Source organism: Perognathus longimembris, chromosome 7, assembly GCF_023159225.1.
Source record: "Perognathus longimembris pacificus isolate PPM17 chromosome 7, ASM2315922v1, whole genome shotgun sequence".
NCBI lineage: Eukaryota > Metazoa > Chordata > Mammalia > Rodentia > Heteromyidae > Perognathus > Perognathus longimembris.
The window spans coordinates 11980012-11999667 of record NC_063167.1 but is presented as its reverse complement, the minus strand read 5'-3'; the positions used below and the strand labels follow the sequence as shown (position 1 = coordinate 11999667).

The window sequence follows — 19656 nt, the reverse complement described above, 5'->3', positions numbered from 1 at the left end:
TCTTCCTGCTTGTTCCTTATGTTCTAATAATTTACCCATCTATACAGAAAAAAAATTAATGTAGATTTAGATACATTTCATTCTATTTCTTCCCCACCCAGCCCCTAAAAAGACTATTTTTAAAATAATACAGAATTATTTCAACTATCCCCCCCAAAGGGGTTAATAACTGCATTTTACAACATGGTTATGCTGGAACATTTATTGTTGTGAACTATTTGGCCTTCTCTTAAAAAATGAAATTGAGTGTTCGCTCTGGCAGCACATATACTAAAATTGAAATGATGCTGAGAAGATTAGCATGACCCCTGTTCAAGGATGACATGCGAATCTGTGGAGTGTTCCATATTTTTTAAGAATAAAATAAAATGAAATTGAGCTGGGTGCTGGGACCTCCCGTCTATAATCTTAGCGCTTCAGAAGGCTGACATCTGAGGATCTGAGGATGGTAGTTCATGTGATTATTTTCTCCAGTTCACCAGCAAAAATGGAAGCATGAAATGGAAGCATGGCTCAAGTGGTAGAGCGCCAGCCTTGAGGAAAAGGCAAGCGAGAGCAGTAGGCCCTGAGTTCAAGCCCCAATGCCCCCGTACTGGCAAAATATTATTATTACTATCAATCAAAGATAACAACAATATTGGGATGACAGCTCAAAGGAGAGCAATGCCAGTTTTGTCATCTTCAGCCTCTTCACAGGTGATGAGCACGGTCTCCCTCAGGACGCGTGGGAGATTCTGCAATGGAGGCTCCACGGCTGGGGGTCTTCTCAGTCTTCAGAGTCTTTGCTTGGAAGGGGCCGACCTAGAAAGCAGAGCTGCGAGTGAAGACCCAGCCGGACCCAGCCGCACCTGGCCCAGCATTCTCCCAGCTCTGGCTCTAATGAAGGACCCAAGTCGAAGGCCTGCCTCCAGGGACCTGCCTGCCTGCTCTTCACTAAGACTTGCCCTTTAAAAATCAAATTGCTGTTGGAAATGGAAGCTCCTGATCATTTCCTGTTCTGCCCTGATTTGACCTGCAGATCCTGATTGTACCATCTTGTTCTGGTCCTGGCAGAGCAGCCGCCCTCTCCCTACCTGCCCGGTGCCAAGTGGAACAAGAGAACACTGGCAGGAACATCTCTGGGCCTGGCAGGCTGCAGTTGGAGGCACAGTGCCATCTAGTGGACAAAAGGAAAATGCCCTCATCGCACTTTGGGTTTTGCAGGGGTTGTTTTTTGGGGGTGGTGGTGGGGAACCATTGAAGTGGACTGATTCCCACACAAATCCAGAGAAGGAAATGAATTTCCTAAAGTGCACACAGCCAGCAGCCCTGACACTGTAGACCCTCATGATTTGAGCTTAGGTTCCACGTTCTTGGCACTGTTCTACAGTAAACACAAGGTGAAAAGCTTTCTTGATTCTGGTTGAGTACCACTTCAGATCTTTTTTTTTTTTTTTTTTTTTGGCCAGTCCTGGGCCTTGGACTCAGGGCCTGAGCACTGTCCCTGGCTTCTTCCCGCTCAAAGCTAGCACTCTGCCACTTGAGCCACAGCGCTGCTTCTGGCCGTTTTCTGTATATGTGGTGCTGGGGAATCGAACCTAGGGCCTCGTGTATCCGAGGCAGGCACTCTTGCCACTAGGCTATATCCCCAGCCCCGTCCACTTCAGATCTTCACTGTGATGGACGTGGGTATATTCTTGGTCTGATGGCTAAAGAAGACATGGCGGCCAGGCACAGCAGCTCATGAATGTAATCCCTCTTACTCGGAAGGTGGAGGTCAGGAAGATTGTGGTGTGGGGCCAGCCTAGGCTAAAAGCTAGCAAGACCTCCCATTGCAACTAACACACCAGGCATGGCAGTGAGTGGGGAGGGGAGGGGGGAGAGGGGTGTAGGTAGAAAGATTGTGGTTTGCATCTGGTGTTAGGGATAAAAAGCCTGAGACCCTATATGAAAAACAACTAAAGTACAAAAGGCTGGAGGTCCAAGGGTAGAATGCTTGCCTAGCAAGTATGAGGCCCAGAGTTCAAATCAGGAGGAGGAGGAGGGAGAGGGGGAGGGGGAGGGGGAGGGGAGTAAGGGGGAGAAGGAGGAGGAGGAGGAGGAGGAGGAGGAGGAGGAGGAGGAGGAGGAGGAGGAGGAGGAGGAGGAGGAGGAATCAGTCCACTACTAGTTGCCTTGGCTTGGCTCTGGGTAATGGGTACAGAGCCCAAGAAAGTTCCCTTCTCTACACCATGTCACCTGCTAGGAGGCTCAGTAGATGAACCTATGTGAAGGATTTGGGTTAGGGACCAGTAGATACCACAGAGGGCTACTTGTACCTGAGGGCAAAGAAGGTAAAGAGCAGGTGGGCAAGGCAGCCTGGCCTTTCCAATCCCCTCTCCTGCTTACAGAAAACTTGAAGCCTCTAGGGTCAGTCCTACCTTCTCCCACTTCTTAGAACACCCTGCAACTCTGAGTTCCTGGTTCCCATGTGCACAGCTGCCCAGATCACAGGGGAGGGGCGGGGAGAGCACCCCTGTTTGCTGCTCTCTGGAGATGGCGTGGCCCTAATTCAACTAGACGGCCATGAGGAACTGCTCTGCACTGGAACTTTTCAGCAATCTCTGGCTAAAAGGCCTGGCGCTTAGTAGATGATTATCCCACAATTGGGAAGGAGACACTGCATTGGGAATGCACACTGCATTATTCAGTGTCAGCCTGAGGGGTGCATGGCAAGGTGAAACCAGTGCCGGCTTCATTCCTTCCAAGCAAAATCTACAACGCTGGCTGCAGCCCCATGACTGACTGTGCTTCAGGACACGCCTTAGCCTAGTGTCTTGAGGGTATCTGTAAAGCCATATTTATCGGTCTGTCTGTCCTTTAAAAAGTCAGAATAAAAAGCTGATTAGAGTTCAGAAAACTTTTAATACTCTTGGCTTTTCTGTCCTGGAGGATCTGACTCAGGAAGGTTTGTGGGCTGGAATGTCTAAAACTGGCCGAGACTGGGCCAAACCTTTAGTGCCTGGAGCCCTGGCTGAGTCACAGTACAGCCTTGCCTGGCATGGTTGGCCACAAGCAAAATGTTCTATAAGTTCTTCAGGCAACAGAAGCAGCTTCCAACAGCCCCCAGAGAGAAAGCCCACCCAGCCAGGTTCTGTTCCCTTTGCTCCCACCACCTGTCCATACTTACTGGCCTGCTCTCTGAAATCCACTCTCCTTGGTACTCTTGGTCAAAAGTGGGTTTTCTGACAGTACCCCAGAGTGGGTTGAAATGTAGATAGATACACAGGCAGTGTGTCCACACACATCCAGGCAAAGGAGTTCTGAAGCATATCTTTAGGGTGCAGCCTCCCTGGCCCCCATAGAAGCACGGTTATAATGAGGCCTCATGTCTCACCAGAGCCTGGCACCAGATGCATGGCAGTGGTATCCGGCTGTGAATCAGAAAAGCCAGCCTGTCCTGAAATCTCTGTGATCATTCATCAGAAGAACTCTCTGACAAGCCTTTTTCTCTCCCTTCTGGATGGCCTTCAACTTGTGTTACTCACTGTCCTGAGCCTAACTCTCCCTCCCCAGCCATACCCCCTGGAATCCCCCCTTCCCTCTATCCTGGCCTTGATCTTGAACCCAGGGATGGGCATTCTCCTTGCACATTGGTTGGCTTTGACACCCCCCTCCCCCATTGCTACATTGGTACAATCTGAGCTGGGATGAGCAGCTCCCCTCCCCACAGTGTGAAATCCATACTGTGACTGGCATGTAAGAGAAGCCCAGCAGAACACGCACCGGCCAGAGCCCCAAGACCTCCTGAGCAGACCTCAAGTCTACTATGCCTTAAAGGGGAAGGAGGGCTGAATAGAGCATTCATTTCCCACCCCCCAAAACCTATTTATTTAGCTCTTTCTTTGTGCCAGCTGCTTTCTAAGGCACATAGGATATCACGTGGAGAAAATAGATTTTTTTTTAAAAATCCCTGCCTACACAGTACTATAGAGGTCACACCATCATGTCATCTGTGTCATGAGTGGAGAGCTTCTTGGCAGGGGGAATTGGGAAGTCCCAGGGGCACAGCTCCCCCTCTGACCCCATCTGGACGTTGATGAATAGATTGGACTCGGTCGTAGGGAAAGACTCTCAGCTAAGACCTTCTCCTTTATGTCGCATATACTACAGAAACACTGGCTTCTCAGCCAAGAGGAGAGAACTCGCCTGCATGGCCTTAAGTGAGACATTCAAGCCCTGCCCTCACTGCCCTCACAATTCTCTTCTGCTTGGATGATTCTTTGCTCTTAAGAAAGAAGAAAGAACCGTCTTAACCAGGCTCCCCTCCTAACTCCCCGCAGGTCCTCCCTCCCTCATCTGTATGTGCTCAGGGATGTTTCATTGAGAACAGCTATATGACCCTTTCTTTAGGGTGTTTTCTGTGGGTGGGATGCCTCTTTGGGGCCACTGGATGCCTTTTGGGGAGCATCTTCCCCCTTGAGCATGCTCAAGGAAGCCGTGAACGGATCACAGGGAGGGAGTCAGTCCAGTTGGCACAACAGAACCCCTGGAAACCAATTAACAGCCTGAAAACCCAGAGAAAAGAACTATGGCCAGGGAACAGGCCCCCTGTGGTAGACAATTACCAGTACGGACAGGCATAGCAATGTAGGTCAGCTCTCAGTCAGGAAATAGTTTTACAGGTGCAAAATGTGGCAGTCTTTTAGAAGCAGAATCTAGGGAAAGGTTTGCTTTCTATATTTGGGCAGATGACCACCTGGCTGTCCTGCAACTCCCCTTTGTTTTCTGAGACAGCTGGCTCTGCCTTCTTACCCCACCCTCAAGATGAAAACAAAAGGAACCATCCCGGAACCCTTCTAACTTTGACCTTCTGGATGCTGACAGGGAGAAGAAGCTAGGTCCTGCTTCATGGGCTGGGCCTGGGTTCCAGTAGCATGCTGGTATCAAATGCCTACATTTGGAGGACACTGTTGGGCACGGCCATGCTAAATTCTTTGTTTTCTACATTTGTTTTGATTTTGAGAGCACAGAATATAGAATCTATCATACAGTAAGGATTTTTTTTTTTTTTACCACTTTTAGGTGGATATTTGGGAACCATGATATGAAGATTCCACATCTAGGATTTTAGGGCTCTCCTGGTAGAGATTTGGTCAGAGGGATGAAGGAAATATTGGGGTTAGACCCAGCTGGGTGTGAAATCTAGTTCCACAGGCCTCTCATGAGGTCTCAGGTGAGTAAGAGCACTGTGACCTTCAATGTCTTCACTTGGCTCAGGGCAGGCTCTGAAGTGCTCCCACCTTTATTCTCTTCCTTTGCTCCTCTGCTCTTCTGGGGGAAGTGGATGGGCAGGTGTTACCAACCGTGCCTTGGAGAGAAGGAAATTAAGGTTCAATGGGGCTAGCGTTTTTGGAGCTTGTGCATGACAACCAAGACTAAACAGGGGCTCTGAACGCTCCATGGGTGCTCCCTATGCAGTGGTGTGCTTATGTTGTCCTCTGTCACTGCCCTGGACGGACAGAGAAGTTGTTATGGAAACAAATGCCTGGGGTCAAGCAGCCAACACTACTCTAGAAGCTGTGTGGGGCTTCTTGGTAACTCCTAGGCGGTTAGTTCGGATGCAAGGCTTCACCGAGGCACCTGGCCGGCTAGATGCCACCTTCTCTGAGAGGCTGGAGGCAAAGGACCCTGACAGGCATTTTGTCTGTACAATCCCTCACTTGACCTCAAGGCGCCTTTGTCTCCTAAACACCCATGGCTCCCCAGGGATGCAAACTGCCATTTGGAAGCCACCCCCCCCCACCCCCCCGCCAGAGGTTCCCTTCTTGAATCACTGCTCTGGTACCTTTTCCCCTAAAGGTTGTCTTCCTTGGTCACAGGCATTCGCTTCTGGATTCTGGGGGAATAATGGTGGATTTCCGGCCAGGTCTTCTCCTCAGCCACCGGCATGGGGTCCTTTCCTGAATTGCAGTTCTGGAGATGATGGGGTCTGCCTGCTGGGCTTTACATAAAGAAACAAAGACTTATCATCCCCTGCTTAAATGAACAAACTTCGGCTCGTGGAAAAACACCTGCTCAAAGCAAATCATATCCCATTTCTCAAAATGGTCCATGAGAACATTTGCAAAAGCAGTCATTTGCCAGTTGAGTCATCTTCCTAAGTGAATTACAGAGGATCCTGCCTTGATTTGTGTCTGACCAGTCAGGCCCAGCTGTAGCTCACCCTACCCTTGCCCCTTAACCACCCCCCCCAATACTGTTCGATGCAGTAAATGCTTGGCCTGAATCTACTTCCAAGGTATGCTCTAGGCCTCGTAACAGAGGGGCAGATGCTCAGGGGTGAAGGGATTCATTGTGTGTCTGTAGGCGCTTGATGTCTTTTCTAAACCAGGAACTGAGAAGTGTGACTAATGAGCACACCACAAAAGCCACAGACCACCTCATTAAATGGGAGAGACATTCCCCAGGCTGGGTACACATGGGAATCCTCAAAGAAAGGCCACCTCATCAATTAATGAAGAGCATTAAAAAAAAAAAGTGTGGCAAATATTCAACAGACATTTCTGGTAGACAAAGCACATTTACCAAAGACCTTTAAAATAACACTCCCAATTTCTGATGGGCTGGGGAGGGGCCCCACACACACTGTGTTCCTCCTGCTCCTTCCTATTCACCAGGCCCTCTGGTGTCACGGATCAGCGTTCTGGTGCTTCTCAGCTGTCCCTCCTTTCCCTACAAGGACCCTTCTAGAGCCTCTAGGTCCTTCTAGAGCCATCGCTACGGCTGTGGTACAGTCACAAGAGAAAAGCCACCCAAGCTTCCGGCTCGGTGCCTGCTGCACAGCCAGCATCTGGGGAAATTGCTGCCCTGTGTTCTAATGCCTCACCAGGGGAGGAGATGCATGCCGTGACACGTGCGCAGAAACACAGGAAGAGGTCAAGCAGAACTACTCACTTTCCGGTCACTGCAGGTCAGCTCTGGTGGGCAGCTTGGCTCCTGAGGGCCCTGCCACCCGTTTCTCAGGGTGCGGACTGCAGTGCCAGTTCCCCAGTTGCGCTGCTGATGCAGAAGCTCCAGGATTGTGCTGTAGATGGCGCTGTGCTAATTGCCTGGCAGCTGCCACGGAGGCCAGGCTTGTGGCCTTGGCTTCAGCGCTCTATACCCATCTCCAGGTCCACTCCGTCTCACCTTCCAGAAAGGCCTTTCCAAGGCCAGCATCTGATGTGGATCATGGTACATGCCCATGTTTAAAAATCTCTGCCAGGGCTGGGGATATAGCCTAGTGGCAAGAGTGCCTGCCTCGGATACACGAGGCCCTAGGTTCGATTCCCCAGCACCACATATACAGAAAACGGCCAGAAGCGGCGCTGTGGCTCAAGTGGCAGAGTGCTAGCCTTGAGCGGGAAGAAGCCAGGGACAGTGCTCAGGCCCTGAGTTCAAGGCCCAGGACTGGCAAAAAAAAAAAAAAAAATCTCTGCCAGCTCCGTTCACCTCCACGGTCAAGTCTACCCACCTCAGCGTGACCTTCAGAGCCCTGACTGTCTCATCTAAAGCTGCCCAGGAAGACCTTTCCTTCCTCCAATCCCAGCGCCTGCTTTTTACACCGCCTAGGGAACTTCTGCTTCCTTTTGAAACCTTGAGGGTACCTCTAAGCAACTTAGCTACAGTCTTGTCATAAACAGTGAGCTTCAGGGCAGATCTGAACCTCCTAGGCCGAGTCTATGGCCTGAAACCAATGAACATTTAGTGTTTATTGACTGGAGCTCCACATGTAATGCCAGGTTTCCCAGCAAGTTTCTAAAGGTCTGACTTGATGGATAAAAAATTTTATTTTTGCAGGGTGCCAGTGGTTCATGCCTGTAATCTTAGTATTCAGGAGGCTGAGATATGAGGATCATTATTCCAACCCAGCACAGGTAGGAAAGTCTGTGAGACTCATAGCTCCAATTAACTAGCAAAAAGCTAGAAGTAGAACTGTGGCTCAACTGGCAGAGCACCAGCTTGGAGATTAAAAAAAAAAGCCAAGGGACAATGCCCAGAACCTGAGCTAAAGCTCTAGTATTGGTGCGAGCATGCATGAGTGTGTGTTTGTGTGTGTGTGTGTGTGTCCTAAGAAATACAATCCAGTTGGGCAGATGGGAGTTAGAGTTTGGGAGTTGCCATTGCTCTCTAGCTCTGAGGGAGACCAGGGTGTTGACTGCCCTTCATCCTTCTCAACTCCATCTCTACTCCTTTGCAAGCAGAGGCCCCCTGTCCAATAAGGGCCAGAGTGTCTCCTGCCATTCAAGCCCTGGGTCCTGCCCCACAGGCTCAGCTACTGCCGGGCAGTGTGTTGTAGCCTTAGAAAACCCTCCTCAAAGATCTGTCATCTGCTGTCTGCTTCGCTGTCTGTCATCTGCTGTCTGCTTCAGCCTCCTTCAAAGACTTTAACCCATGAGGATTGTGTAATTGATTATTAGGAGCTGGTAAACACCATTAAACTGGCTCATTATTATTGTAATAGTCAAATGGAGAAGCACACAAAGACTTGGAATTGAAATGTCCTCTGAATGCTGTCGTGGGGTTCTTCACTGGAGGTGGGAGCCCAGGGCCTCCTGGTCACCCCTAGGTTTTCTCACACCCATGGCATTGATGCTGCACCCCTTCTGCCCCCTCATTGTATAGTAACCCTCCTTCCTCTTTGCCACCTGTGCCCTCCTGCAGGCACAGAGCAGGGCTTTGCATAAGAGATGACTAGTGGCTGTAGGACCTTGATCAAGCCACTCTTCAGACCTCTGCTTCCTCATCTACAAACTGGAGGTAAGGCCTTTGCCTCCAAGGAACACCTTGAAGATAAACAAGATTCCACTCATGAAGCTCCCGAGAGATAGCGGCATGCTGTTAACTCCATTCTCTGTCCTCAGCTCAGCTAGAAATCCAGTCCAGGTTCTACAGAAGTAGCCTTTGTCCCTGGTGGCCATTTAAGAAGTTCCATTCCAATGCAAGGTCAGGACAGATCTCCGAGGCCTTGGGCCATTCCTCCTCTTGCTACTGCCAGCCAAAAGCTCTACCCAGAGATGCTTGGTAGCAGTGGGGTTCACACTGCCCTGGTGCAGTTGGGTCTCCAACAATTGTTTGGGGAGCACCTATCTTGACAGAACATCAATTTGGGTGTAGGCAAAGCATAAAAAAAAAGATGCGGGGATAGGGGGAGTCTTCCCATTGCTGGATGTTCTAGAATGTGGTTAGAGTATCTGTGAGGCTTGCTTTCTCACTTGGCCCCAGGTGTAAAAGGTACAGAAACCTAGTTCCAGGCAGGCTGGGTAGCTGGCCATGTTGGGGGGGGGGGCGGTGGAGGGCTCAATGGCAACGGTTGAACCTGGGAGTTGAGCATGTTTTAGGTACAGAACCCTGCCGTTCTAGACTGGGAATGTGGCTTAGTGGTAGAGTGCTTGCCTAGCATGCATGAAGCCCTGGTTCTATTCCTCAGTACCACAGAAACAGAAAAGGCCAGAAGTGGCGCTGTGGCTCAAGTGCTGGCTCAGGGACAGTGCCCAGGCCGAGTTCAAGACTCAGGACTCACAATAAACAAAACAAAACAACAGCAGCAACAACGAAAAACTCTGCAGTTCTGCTTGAGTTGAACAAAACCTTCAGTTACAGGCCAGGGAGACTCGGTCCCAGGGGCTATGGCATCGTGGAATGGAAAGGGTCCTGATTGCCTGGCTTCCATCATCAGCTAGGAAACACATAAACCATCCTTGTGACAAGGGTCTGTTTCTCTTTGGGGGTAGATCCAATGACAGAGCTCAGAGCACTACCCCCCACAATGTGTTTATCCCGAGTCTGCAACGTGACGACAGTTCTGCCCCAGGTCTAGTGCCTGAGTCCGGATCACTGTGTTTTCATTTGGCAACAGGGCTCCTAAGGGGACCTGATGAGTATTCTTTGATGGCTCGCTGATTATGGAGAGGGCCCTGCTCACCTGCTCACCGAGCTTCTGTTCTCATGAAAGTGTAAAGCACTTCGAGAACAGGAACCTACCTGTGTGTACAACCCCGTGCTGAGAAGAATCTATTATCTCTATTAGGGTAATGAGAGGCCTGCCCCGAAATATGCACAGAAGGATGGCAGCAGATGGGCTGCATTAATCTGTGCTTGCCAGCTCCACACGGAGCACTGCGAGGAGCTTTGAAACCATGCCAAGCTCTTCCGGGCCACGTCACTGTGAACCTGCTGAAGGGCTTGGCTGATCCAGGTCACCTAAGTTGGTTTCATGCCTGGGATGCCGAGCTCTGCTTTGCATTTTAGAAAGCAGGAACTTTAACCATTTTATTGGGTCTGAGGTCGGCACCAACCATGCCTGAGTCCACTACTAGACACCAGGATGGACAAACGATGACTTGATCATAGGCTGGCACCAAAGGGTGTAATAGCCTCGTGGGAGAGGCCATCTGTGCCCTGGTTCTCAAATGTCGCTTCTCCTTGGCTGGCTCTCTCCTGAACCTTTGAGTCTCTGTGCCTACTCCCCCTACCCCCACTCTATTATCCTTTGGAAGTATCCCCATCCTCGGATCTGTAATTCTAATCCACCGTGCAATTGGCTCACTCATTCCCCAGACATTTACTGGGCACCTGTCACGTGCAGTTTAGGTACAGGACATGCTCATTGAAGAACAGACAGTTGCACCAGTCCAGGCTGGAGGTTGCAGCTTCCTGTGTGTCCTCTGCCTCCTCCCGCAAGGAGCTCCTTGAGAGCAGCAAGCCTGTCTTCATTTTTGTATGCTCCCCCCCCCATCCCAGTGCCTGGCACAAAGCTAGCTATCTGCAGAGCAAGGGAAGAAATGACACACTATAAGATAGATAGTTACTAAAAGCAAGCATGTATACATATTTTTACAGATGTCAAAACATCCTCACACATACTGTTCCATCTTCCTGATATGAAGCAATTGTTTCTGTTTGTGGAGAGGAAAATTGAGGCTTGCAGAAAGCACGGCCCAATCCAGACATTGAACGTGGGACTTTCAGTTCCTGATTCAACCCTCTTTCCACTCCACAGAAGAGTGTTTCCTTCATAAAAGCTTGGAGGAGGTGATGAACTGGGGAGACCCAGGGAGAGAGAGACTACCAGGGAGGGTGGGGGCTGACCATGGGGAGGAGGGAGTCCTAGGCAGGTCTGGAGGGTGGGAGGAAAAGAATCATGGCTCTTGGGGTGACCTTAAAGTGACCTCCAATAGTCCAGCTCTTAGCCTGGCTGATCCTTAGTGTCCCTGGGTTGTTTCGAAAGGTATGGTTTCAAGGATCCAGTCCTGGATACTTTAATTCAGAGCTAAGCTGGATCTATTAGAAAATTTCCACTGTCTTTTGGAGGCTGAGATAATCCCTTCACCCTTTGCCTTTTAAAAATTCTGTCTAGTATTGGGCATTGAACTTGGCCTCTAGCTTGGCCTCTCTATCCTATGAGCTATATGCCGCCATCCCTTCCTGTTCTGGATATATTTTTAATCTAAGTCTCACAGGTTGTTGGGGTGACAGATGCATACCACTGCACCCAGCTATTGGTTTTACTTGGACTGGACTTGAACTTCATCCTGATCTCTACCTCCTGAGTAGCTGAGGTTACAGGTACGGGCCACTGGTGCCTTGGTAAGACCCCTTTTTAAGATCCTATTGGGCACAGCGTTAGAATGCAAAAGCCATCTGGGCTGTATATCCTGAGTCAAGTGTTACCTTTCTCCACCTATAGAAACCACATAGTCTGAGATTTGTTGGTGACGATCTACCTTTCCCCCACTGCTTGTGGTCTAGCTCTTGTCTGCCTGCTGTACCCCCACCCCCATTTTACACACTAGTCTTCCAGCTCCTCTTCCTGTACATGGAAAGACAGCCTCTTGCATTGCCTACATGTCTACACTGGACGAGAAAGTCTGTGGCTCAGTCCTTGAACTTCTTGGAAGATGAGATTGAAGAATCTCGGGAGTTTAGAGCTAGTAGTCCTTTTGCTGGCCTGCCTGGTGGGGAGTGATTTGAGCAGTGTAGCACCCCCAGAATTGCCAGGATGAAGTCAGGAGCATTTGCAGTAAGCAAGAGGAACTCCCCAGTGGCCCCTTTCCAGACTATGAGGCAATGGGCACAAATGCTCTCTACAGAGTGGACTGATTTCCAGGACTCTCCCATTGCTCTTTGTCTTTCTCTGCCTCCTCTCACATTCCCTCTCTCCTCTTTTATTTTTTTTAACTCAAATTTTAAAAAGCATTAGGAGACAGTGGCTTGGTCGCTGTGGTCCTCAGACTTAAAGTTAATGGCTTTGGCGCCTGTGAAGTTGAATGCTCAGACCTGAGGTAAAAGATGGCTTATCACCGATGAATAGAATTATTGTTTGTCACATTGGGCTTAGTTTCAAGCTTTTGTCAGATGAGATAAAGGATTACTTACCATCCAGGACAATTTCTTCATTCCTCACATGGTTTTCTTCCCCCCTTGATCGGAAGGAAATTCCTTGAGAGCAGAAACCAGTTTGCAGAAACCAATCTGGCCTGTTGTGTTCTGTGGCGTGTGTGTGTGTGTGTGTGTGTGTGTGTGTGTGTGTGTGTGTGTGTGTGTGTGTGTCCAGTTAGTTGGCCTAATGAAAAGATTATGTAAAGTTGGATTCATTAAAATCCAACATGCAAAACCTGACATGGTAGCACCCACCTGTAAGCCCAATCTTCTATAACTAAACTAAAATCCAACATGCATATAATTCAATACCATATATCTTTTGAACAGTGTTTATGAGTATTAAGTACAAAGCAATTTCTCTCTTGGCCTCCAGCAGTCCCTAATTCTCTTGGCTTCCATCAGAATATAGGGGCATAGGTTATGACAAGAAAGGAGCCACACCTTTCTCTTTTAGTATTAACAAGATGTGGAAAGTGTGACTATTTAATAGCTATCCATGACATGAAAGGAAGAAAAGATTTAGTTTTGTTGTTGTTTTGTTTTGTTCTGGTACTGCAACTTGAACTCAAGGCCTAGCTCCATTTTTGGCAGTTAATTGGAGTTAAGAGTTGCATGGCTTTTCCTGTGCAGGCTGGCTTTGAACTGTGTCCTCACATCTCAGCCTCATAAGTAGCTAGAGTTACAAGCATAGGCCACCAATTCCTGGCAAAGATTTAATTTCTTTATCCATTAAAAAAGAAGAGAGACAATTATTTAAACACACACACACACTTATCTCTACATAGGTGCTACTGTGGTTTGCTTTGCTCTGAAATCTTTTGCAAAGTAAAAATCCTTAAAATGTGTCATATGACATTTCAATCCTATTCCTAGACATTTGTCCTAAGGAAATCATTCAAAAGATACAAAAAAACAACTATATAAATGAAGACTTTAACTTTGACGTCCATGCTAAAAAAGTTGGAAATGTGAAAAATGTTCCATAAAAAGGAAGAGAACAGAATAATTACAGGACAGCAACATGTTGAAATATTACTCACTCTTAAAATAATTGTGAAGACTGTAGGAATTTGGGGGGGAGAAAAAGGATATAAAACTGTTTGCTAGGATTACAAATGTTAAAAATATGTCTGTGTGTGTCTATTGGCAAGAAAGTGATGTGCAACATAAATTTAATCTCTAAGGATAAAACCATATATGCCAAGATATTTAAAAAACTGTTATCTTTGACTAAAATGATTATGGTTTTCTTTTCCTCTTCACTCTTTCCCCCTCACCCCCAAGTTTTGCCTTCAAAAACAACAACATGTATTTTGTTTTGGAGGCAGAATACAATGGATTCCATATGAATTGAGCCTTTTATTGTTTGGAAAAAATAATGTATGATGATTATGCTTATTATGGGTTAGCATTGACTGTAATACTATTTTACCAATAGAATGATTTTTATTTTTTTTAAAGTAAATTGTATTTCCAGAAGATACCACTTGTTAGCATCGCTGTAGCTACCTGCCCACCTAGTCTTGGTCTTTGGCTTGAATCATACTGGTGGCTTCTCGTTCTCTTCCTCCCAGTCCTCCCATCCCTTCTCTCTTTCCTCTCCTCTTCATCACACTAGCATGTTATTGAGCCATATTTCTCTGTTCAGCATGTGATTAGATGACAATGCCACTTTTGTCCCTCTCTGTGACAGCTTTCTCCTTCCTCACTCTACCCACACCGGCCACCACCTTCATTCCATCAGACTAGATCCCCTCTGTAGCCATACATGGACGCCCTCCTCCTCTCTTCTCCTGCTCACCTGCATGTGCTTGGCCATCCTTCCCCTACCCGGGCTCTCCACACCCTCTGATCCTGCTCAGCTATTCTGTGTTCCATTATCCACTTCCTCTTCCATCCATCGTGCATTCCATATTATGTCCATTGAATGCTTTCTGGGTCCCCTAACTAAATGTAACTTCTATGAAAACATTTTTTGGGGAACCTGTTCTGTTCACTGGTGAGTCTAACGTGTGCCTGTTGTATGGGTTCTTAATTATATTTGTTGAAGTAATGTATTACAGGTGGCGTCCCTATGTTCAGTATGACAAAGGCCTTACTGAGAAGTCTGTGAAGAAGAGTCTGGGTGCAGGAAGCCACTCCAGGGTCTCTGAGAGTCCAGACCCCAGGGTCTTCAGGACACGGTCCAGGTGGGCATCACAGCCTCCCAGGGCTGGGTGCAGGCCGAGGCGGCAGTAACTGTATTTCTGATGAAACTTCCCAATTGGGAAGGAGGCAGGGATGCCATTCCTCCAGGACTAGTCTACAGGTGGTAGGTCATTTCTGTTGACGTGGGCTTGGACTTGGGAAGACCCAGGGCTGCCTGTCAGGTGCTCAGCAGCCAGGAGGGAGCCATGACGTTTGCATCTCCTGTCACAAAGGACACATGGCAGAGAGTTACAGGTCCAAGGCCCCATGGCATACTCCGCTCAATATAAAGAACAAGACAGTATGGACCAATATCACTAGATCCCAAGAAGAAATGCATCCCAAGTCGGCTACTGGATTTGAATCAATGCAGTGGAGATGACAAGGAGGGAGATGGATAAATGATCACTTGCTCACTGGAACGAGGATGTCTAATCAGCATCCTTGAGCTGTTCATCATACCCCTAGAGTGAGATGGTAATTCATTCCAACTTGGACCTACACATTGAATGAATCCATGACCTTCTTAGTTGTATCGATTCTCAATGAAAGCAGTAAGTTAGCCCTGGTTTTTTCTCCATACATTTTGTTCCTAAGCAGTTGACTTCCCTCTTTGAACATTTTGATGCTGGCCAGCGTTTGCCTCTTTATCTACCATCTGTTTTCTTGCTGTCATAATTGTTTGCTAGTTTTTGTTGAAACTGCCTACACTAGCACTATGACTCAAGCCAGGCCCACTCGGGTAATTCTCACCTTGTCAATCCATACTTCTCCTTGCTTTGTCCCTAAGGAAGAGGGATATGTCCAGAACCTGCCCACCTCTCATTATTTCTATGACTGCCACCCTGCCCTGAGTCACCACCAATCAGCTCCTATCTTCCAGGATGGTGGTGCCAGCCCCTGGGGTCCACTCAGCCCAGCAGCCAGGTGCCACCTCTGACAAGGACAAGCTGAATAAGGGCTGCTTTTTTTTTTTTAACCCACTGGCATTTGTTACATCTGTTATTCAGCCTCTTGGGATAGAATTTAGGTGTGCCCATAAATATCTGGAGATTTGTTCCTCCACCCGGGCTGTGCAGGAGGGCTGCGGATTCCTGTACTGTTCGAATGTAGAGAAATAGAGGGATGTCAGAGAAGGCTACTAGGAACTTTCCTTTCCTGGTAAAATCGAGAAAGGAAAATGGCATGTCATCAGTGCGGACAGAAAAAAACATCCCATTTACATTTACACTGTGAGATGCTGTCTTTCGTGTTGGGGACTGAGTCACCAGAGCCTGCTCTACTTTGATTGCCAGCTCCCCCACCGTGGCTCTAACCTTCCTGTGTCTTTCAGGGAGGCCGGCTGGGGTCTGGCTAGATGTGAGGATAAAGAGGCTCCTGAATTTTCAGTGTCATTGTGGGTATGTTGCCTTCAACCAGGAAATCAGATATTCCTGCTTAATTCTCGGGATGACTTCCAAACAAACGCCAAAGCAAATTAGTTTTCTTGATGATTGTTTAGAAGATAGAAAAATACATCTTCTTAGCATATTACAGTGCCATCCAAAGCCAGGCACCGGTGGCTCATGCCTGTAATCCTAGCTACTCAGGAGACTGAGATCTGAGCATCACAGTTTAAAGCTAGTTCAGGTGGGAAAGTCCGTGAGACTCTTATCTCCAATTAAGCACCTAAGGGGAAAAAAAGCCAGAAGTGGAGCTGTGGCTAAAGTGGTAGAGTGCTAGCACTGAGTAAAAAAAATAAAAGCTCAGAGACAGCACCCAGGCCTGGAGTTCAAGCCCCAGGACTGGCACATGTATGTGTGCACTCTTTCATGTAAGTTTATCATGAAAACATTCATATAAAAATTAAAGAGAAATTTCTTCACCTTTGGGAGTAGAGGGGTTTTGATATTGGAAACTTATTTGAAATCACTGATAAAAAAAACTAAATTAAAAACAAAAAGCTAAGTTTAGTTCCACCAGTGCTGACTTTTTGTGATGCTGGCTTTCTGTCCTTCATCTTTAAGATCCTCCATTGGAATGGCCTTCATTTCTGTGACGCATTTTACGTGGGCCCTGTGGTAACTCCTGGCCTATAGTCATGGTCCACAGGCCATCTTGTTGACAGGACTGCCCTGGCCTTGGTGGCTCTTTTTTTTTTGGCCAGTACTGGGCCTTGGACTCAGCGCCTGAGCACCATCCCTGGCTTCTTCCCGCTCAAGGCTAGCACTCTGCCACCTGAGCCACAGCGCCCCTTCTGGCCGTTTTCCATATATGTGGTGCTGGGGAATTGAACCGAGAGCTTCTTGTGTAGGAGGCAAGCACTCTTGCCACTAGGCCATATTCCCAGCCCTGGCCTTGGTGGCTCTTTACGGAATCCCCAGGTACTGTCAGGGTGAGGCTGTTGTGTCTAAACTACCTGCCATCTGTTGGTGCCATTTTCTTTCCGTGGATTCTAAATGATGAGTCACTTCTTTCTCCTGCTGTTCTTTCTGCTGCCAAGACTAATTTACCTATTGGGCTTTATCAGGGAGTATGTCATGAAGCTTTGTCCTATGCCAAGTTCGTGTCTGCACAGTCCCCTGGGCGCCATCGCTGGGAAAGGTGGGTGAGCAGCTCCTTCAGGGCAGGCAAGAAGATCTCCTGTGACACAATGTGGTCCTCACCCTGGGATACAGCTGCTGCCACTGACGTCACTAGACCCCAGGGGAAAGCTCAGTGGTGGTCTCCTCTCTCTTCCTATGATTCCCATGGCTGGCACAAATGTGGCCCCAGGAAGCTTTCAATGACCATTGGTCACACAAATCACTAAGATCTATGACTGCAAAGTGGGCCATGGCCTCCCCCAGGCCACCAAAAGTAGCACACGGGCCTAAAGGAGCCCCATGGGACAGGGTGCTCGCTGGTATTAGCATGGGCACAGCCACCAAGATCTCAGTGTCTGTTCTCACTAACTTTCAGTACCTGGAATTTAGGAGAAATCGAGATGAGCAAGGATGAACGTGAGAAAGGGCAGCAATGGGGGGGGGAACGAGGGGGGGCAGGGGAGTTCCCACTGCGAGGGGGAGGAGGACTTGGTTCTGACAGGGGGGCAAGTGCTTTCCAAGGAAAAAACAAAGGAGACAGTCCAGACACCTCTGCCCACCGGGGTGGAGGCCAAAGGCTTTGGATAAATACAAGATATGCTTCACAGAATGCTTCACACAAATCCATTTTAATTGTTTGTATTATCATCTTTTGTCTGAAAAAAGATTTTGATGGTTCAAATCTAGAGTGAATTCACATATCTTAAAATATCCTAAAATATTTCTATGTCCATGCCTTCCTTTTGTTCTGCCACCACAAAATGCTAAGCTAAATGCCAACAGCAAACCCCAATGGGTAAAACATTCTAACTCTGGTTAGGTACCCGGTGACTCCTGCCTGTAATTCTAGCTATTCAGGAGGCTGAGGCTGTAAGGATTGTTGTGGTTCAAAGCCAGCCCAGGTGGAAAAGTCTATAAGACTCCATCTCTAATTAACCAGCAAAATCCCTGACTGGAGGCTAATGACCGGAGGCATGGCTCTAGTAGTAGAGTGCCAGCCATAAGCAAAAAGAAAAAAGCCTCATGAAAAGAGCAAGGTCCTGAGTTCAAGTCCTGGTATCAGGAATAAAAAGGAGTCTAGTTCTGTCAAGCAAGCTCCATTTCACTAAGCGTTCTAAAGCTTTTCAGTTTGGAGAAATTACCAAGTTGTAGGTGAGCAGGATTTTATTCTTACCATAAAGAAGGTAAAATGTGAGGGAAGGCTCTTCCCTGGCCTCTGAGGTCAGAGGCTGAGTTCTGCACTTGTATCCTTGTGAGAGATGAAGATTCTGTGTTGTAGGCTCCAGGATCGAGTCACTGGTCCTTCCTACCATAGTCAGGGAATGGAAGGGATGGCCAGTTACCTGGGCCTGTCCAGGGCCCTGCCAGGCCTAGCTGACCTCTCTAATCAGAGGAGCGGTTGGCCAGACCAGGTTGGCATTAAGGCATTTGGCAAACGTTTCAGAGAGGACCCAGGATCCAGTGATCGATGCGGTGTGGGCCCCAGTGTGGAGGAGACAAGCCTGTCTCGATTGTAGTTGCACAGGATAGGGTAACATTCTAACCACCAGCCTTATCTGCTCTAGGATGCCCTTGTCATGTGCTTCTAGAACTCCTGCTTCCTGCCTCCTGTGTGAGCCTAGGAGGTGTGTGGGGGGGGAGGGGTTTGCTGGTCCCCAGGACTGTGTGACAGCTATGCCCTGTGGGATAAGGCACCCAAGTCTACTCTGAATGAGGATTGGGCTGTAGAGGGGTCCCGAAGAGTGGTAAGAGTCTGGCTGAGTCTGCAGTACTAGAGGACTTTGGCAAATTGTCCACATTCCCACCTCAGAGGTGTGTAGACAAGACTCACTAGTCTTCAGGGCAGCTCAAGTTAAGTGACCAGATGCCAGTCAGCCAGCTGTGTGGCCGTGGTCTCCGCAGAGGTGCCACACACAGAGCAGCCCCAGCAAGGTGCCTGCCTCGCCCCCTGCACCTCGGAACACAGGGCATGGGGTTGCTTCACCAGACCTTCCGCGAGTAAAGGCATCGAGACACTGAGCCTGGGGAGGAAAACGCTTTGTCCATGCCCAGATATGCCAGGATGCCTTTAGGAGAACTTGGACAGACTTCTGAGTTTGTGCATGTTAAAGGCAATGGGAATCAGAGCACTCGGGCTTCTTTCTGGTGGGAAGACTTCTGCACAGTCAGGAGCCACCAAGACTGAGAAAGCTAGCCAGCTTCTAATTGAAGTAGCCAGCGGCGCATCCACAGCTAAGGAAGCAACTGACTTTCCCACTCTTAAGATTGTTGTGGGCCTGATGATCGCTGTATGGGGGGTTTTATTTTATTATTATTTTTTTTTTGGCCAGTCCTGGGCCTTGGACTCAGCGCCTGAGCACCGTCCCTGGCTTCTTCCCGCTCAAGGCTAGCACTCTGCCACCGGAGCCACAGCGCCCCTTCTGGCCGTTTTCCATATATGTGGTGCTGGGGAATCGAACCAGGAGCTTCATGTATACGAGGCAAGCACTCTTGCCACTAGGCCATATTCCCAGCCCTGTAT

The 19656-nt window shown here is 48.4% G+C and overlaps 1 non-coding gene across 1 annotated transcript; it reads left to right on the top strand.

Annotated features, from left to right (window-relative positions):
- The first annotated feature begins 246 nt into the window (after positions 1-246).
- Positions 247-353, top strand: LOC125355875. Its single transcript, XR_007211796.1, has one exon. It is a non-coding gene; the product is annotated as a U6 spliceosomal RNA (small nuclear RNA).
- Positions 354-19656: the final 19303 nt, after the last annotated feature.